This window comes from Vicia villosa, unplaced genomic scaffold (assembly GCF_029867415.1).
Source record: "Vicia villosa cultivar HV-30 ecotype Madison, WI unplaced genomic scaffold, Vvil1.0 ctg.000364F_1_1, whole genome shotgun sequence".
Classification (NCBI taxonomy): Eukaryota; Viridiplantae; Streptophyta; class Magnoliopsida; order Fabales; family Fabaceae; genus Vicia; species Vicia villosa.
In genome coordinates, this window is record NW_026705165.1 from 848,848 (window position 1) to 854,159 (window position 5,312).

Here is a 5,312-nt window from a genome sequence, read left to right on the forward strand (position 1 = left end):
GTTTGCATTAATCTTGATTTTGCGGTGAAAAAACGTGCGTCAAGTCTAGATCTACATATCCAAACTCGCCTGCCATAATTTCGAATATGTATATCCAAAATTGTATGTTACTATTTTTAATCATTTTACTATTTTGGTTCTTAATAGATATGGTGCACCAGAATATGTTTCCTAAAGTTGATGTAAGTAATGATATAAAACCGAATGTAGTGAAGGATGATGTTAAACCGGGTGACATAAATCATGATGTTAAACTGCATTAAGTGAAAGATGGTATTAAACTGGTTCTTGTCAAGATATATGTTGGTCCACGTTTCAAAAATGAACAAATGTTTATTGCTTGTGAACATAAACTTCAATGGGTTCGCGTGATAGCCAAAAATTCGAGGTTTGACATTGTTATCAGAAGGTCCGATAATGGTTCCAATAGAAGACAACCATATTTAATCTTCCGATGCAAGAGAAGAGGCACATATGTTCCCTCGATTCGGAGTTGAAACGTGATAACACCGGAACAAGAAAATGTGATTGTCCGTTTAAATTACGCGGATATTGTAAGGTGGATGAAATATGGAAATCTAATGTGGTTTCTAAAATATTTAACCATGCCTTGAAAACATATCTAGTCGGTCATCCCATCGTATGTTGCCTTCAATTGGAGGAGAAGAAAATTATTTCTGACATGTTTTTAATTAGAGTGGCGCCGAAAAACATACTTGCAGATTTGAAACGGAAATAACCAGAAAGTGTTTCAAATATCAAGTAGGTATGAAATGCGCGTTATCGATGCAACTTGACGACAAGGGGACTAAGATCCGAAATGCAACAACTTTTGAAACTTTTGGATGAAAACCACTATGTTAAAAGGTACACAGTTTGTGATGATAACGTTATTGTTCATGACATATTCTGGACTCATCCCAAAGTGTTAAGTTGTTCAACACATTTTTCACTGTTCTCATTATCGATTCAACGTATAACACCAATAAGTATAGGCTTCCGCTTCTTAAAATTGTTGGTGTTACTTCTACATAGAAGACATTTTCAGTGGGATTTACATTTTTGGAATCCGAAAAAGAGGTCAAGATTACATTGTTGGTGTTACTCCTGATGCATTTTAGATTGTAAACGATACACTTTTTTTAATGTAATATCGTCAACGATGTAATCTTGATATGATTTAATACATAAGCAACTTATGACAACAATGATGGTGTAATTCTTGATTAAAATTTTTATATTTTATGGTTTAAATTGTATATGCTTGTATATTAAGTTTTTGGATATACATATCTGAATAGGCCTCGCGTATTTAAAAAAACCCAATCAAGTATGTTTTCGAATATACATCTCCGAAGTCACCCTTTTAGTAAAACAAAAGTTGAATTTTAACCGGAGATACATATCTGAAAAGTAACCTGATGACATGATAAGGTTTCTGAAGTCCAAAGTAATCCAATACTTGTATAAATAGGGTATCTCTCAATCTATTTTGCTACACAACATACCAAAACCAAAGAATGAATGCATATCCCCCGTTACATTTGCGTATTTCAATGGAGAGAACCCGCCACTTCAATTTAAAGTCACCGAGAAAACAGCCCTCGCAGATCTAATATCCAAACTGAATACTCTCCTGCACTTTTAAGAAAATTGCAGAGTTGTCATGCTCGAGTATCGTTCATCTTCATTTGACATTGAAGGAAAGATATATTTCTCCAACTTTAAACTAAAGACGGATTAAGATTTAAAGGTTATGTGGAGTGTTTTTCACCGTTAAAAATCAAAGGGTCCGATTGAAGTAGATGTGAGGATTCAAAGATTTGTCGAGGATATAATCATTATGTTGCAACGTCCCGTTCATAACAATATGTAATGTTGAATTTATTTTAATGGCTATTTATGTAATGTTTAGTATTTTAATTTAATGTCAAGTTGGTGTTGGTTTGATTTTCATTGTAGTCATAGTTTTTTATTTTTGTTTGTTAATTTAATTTCAAGACATTTTTGAAGATACATATCTGAAATATACCTTCGCAAATGCATCTCCCAAAATTAATTTAGGTAAAATTAAGAAATAATGCGTTCAGAAATATATCTTTAAAAATATAAGACATTTTTAACATTTCGCTAAAAACCTGAAAGAAAATACCAGAGTGCGAAAAGAAATTCCCTTTGATAAATTAAATATGAAGTGACTTAAAAGTTAACTTTACCTAGAAAAATTGCCACGTTTCTTTAGATTTATTTTTGAGAATTTCTTTATCCAACTCCCTATCTTCTGGTCACCCCTGGCGAAAATCCCAAAATGCTCCTTGTTTTGGAAATGTATTTCCGAAGTCACTTTTTTATGAGAAAAAAGGTGGTTTCGGAAATGCACTTCCGAAAACATGTTTTTTTTATGAAAAAAATTGATTTCGGAAATGTACATCGAAATATTGTTTTTTTCCAGAAAATAGGTGAATTCGGAAGTGCATATCCGAATTCACCCCCCTTAGAAGAATTCGGAAATGTACTTCCGAAATAAAGTATGATACAAAAGAAAAATAACAAACAACAACGATTTGATTTATTTAAATAAAGGATGAAGATTACATCGATCACATTACATAAAATTAAACTTACATATTGTTAAACACGGGTAGGTGAGGATGAGTTAACATTTTGATAACGTCAGCCCCCGATCTTTGAAGTTTTGCATTCAACTCGATCGGACCCTTCGAAGAAAATCGGTCGAAAATTATCCACAAAACTGCTAAATCTTTGTCGTTCTTGACCTTGAATGGGGTGAACTAAAACGTCTCCGTCATCGTTAAGCGATGGCGAGCGGTACTCAAGCTTGACAACCTTCCGATTTTCCAGATATTGCAATAGTGTGTTGAGCGACATTATCAATTCCGCGAACGGCGTGTCGCACGAAAAGCGGAATTGGAACGACATCGGGTAGCCACTGGTGAAGTAGACAAATGCTGGATGGGGGTAGGTTTCTGTCATTGGTGTTTTGTGGTGTGATGAGGATGAAAAAGATTGTGTTGTATTTATAGACTTATTGGAGTAATAATGGCCCAACAAACCTTATCTTACATTCAGTGGATGTTTCGGAAATGAACTTCCGAAATAAGTCCAAAAACATGTATATTTCGGAAATGAACTTCCGAATTATGCAGAAACAGAGGTGAAAAATCAAATTTTGTGCATTACATTATGTTTTGAGATAACAATAACAATTACATACAAAATAGGCACAACATAAACAATGACAACATTAAACATACTTATATTATATATGTATTGAATCGGTTTGATTTTACATGGTAAACGACAATACATACAAAAAATGACACGCACCGGTCATTACAAAAAAAAAAACGGTCCGGTTAAAACTAAAATTCGCCAAACCAATCGGTGGCGCTTAGATCTAAAATCAGTATGTTCTTCGACCGCTCTCTATTTTCCTCGCGCTCTTGCTTCATCATTTCTTCAAACTCCGTCATTCTTTCAACGAAAGGATCCGGCCAAGTCTCCGTCTCATTTGTATGATGTGTCGTCCACTGACAAGAAGTAGCCGGTATAGGACACCTCGTGTCTTCGTGTTTTAATACCCGGCTTGTTGGTACATACCTCCCACCCCTCTCGCAATTCAAAACGACAAAAGCTTTTCGTCTATTATTTCCATTGTTGGACCTTAAAATAACAATGCCAAATCCAAGTTTACTAGCTTCACTACGAACCCAATCAAACAATTGTTCACGACAAGCGAAGCTCCGATCATTTGTAAATTGTTCTCGTACATCCACCACATCGATCATGGATTTAACATCATTAATCGGATCGTTATTAACGTTGACATCTTCCGGAACTACTACGTCATCGACGACAATGTTGTCCGGATGCACCATACCTAACAAATGCAAAATTTAGCAAAAATGGTCAAACCTGTTTTTTTAATACTGGCAGGCATTATTACGGAAGTTCATTTCCGAAATTTGTTAGGTGACTTATTTCGGAAATGAACTTCCGAACTGACGGAGTTTTCATCACAGAAATCAGCAACAATGTAGTGAAATAGGGGATGAAATGAGAGATGTTTACCTCAAATTGTAGCTTTCTATGCTCCCTTTAACATGATCAACGGTTTGAAGCTTGATTTTGAGACGAAAAATGGATTGATATTGATGGAAGTTTTGGAGAGGGTTTGAGTTTGTTTTGGAGAAAAATGATGAAATAGTGAAGGAGGGAAAATGGTATATGAACACATTATTTCGGAAATGTACTTCCGAAATAATAGCTGACTGTTAAAAACAACGTATTTTTTGAAATTTCATCCATTTCGGAAATGCATCTCCGAAAACACCAATTTTTTTGGAGATTTCGGAGATGAACTTCCGAAGTCTGGAAAAATTTAGAAAAAAAATACTTCGGAGATACATCTCCGAAGCAGGGGCAAGTTGGAGTTTTCGCTGGGGGTCACTCCCATAGGGGGTCATTAAAGAAATTCTCTTATTTTTTTATCATCAATGCATACTTCGATAATTTCTTATTTTTTTATCATCAATGCATACTTCGATAATTTCTCTCTGTTATTGTTGCGCATGTATTTTTCAAATCAATGGCACGACTGCCCATTCACAAGTTCCAATTCCCTCATATGATTGATGTTTAGACAAGTCTTCATCTACTATATATCCAAGCCATTAATTCATTGTAATAGCACCAACCATATTATTAACACACGGTACTTCTAGCATGTATTTAAGCATGTATTTAACAGAAGTCTTCCTCTACTATATATTGACTCTGTTGCCCAAAAAGTTGATTATGTGACAAGAAAATGTTTTGAGTTTAAGCAAAGAACAAATTCAAACCTTTCTTGCATCTCCTAACTTAGGTAAATGATCCTAGATTTTAGATTCAGAAGTGAATGATCACATGATTTTTTCCTTCATTTTTTCTCTCCACTTGTCAAAATTCATCCGATTTCAATTTCCCTGCCAAATGGTCAAATAGTCATTGCAATATGCTTAAACTGATTCTTTAACATCAACACATCCTTAAATCACATCAATAGTTGAACTGAAATTTGAAGTAAATGAACAGAATTAAGGATAAGCTAACAAAATCAATATATCACACAAGAACACAGTATTTTTTATGTTTCACAGTACACATAACATCCATAATATCATATCGATATATGTCGTCTTTGTTCTTCATGTACCCCAATAACTCACATAATCACACACATTGTTACATTAATATATAGAGCAATCAACAAATTGCATACTTATTTTTCTTAAACACAGAACAGTAAA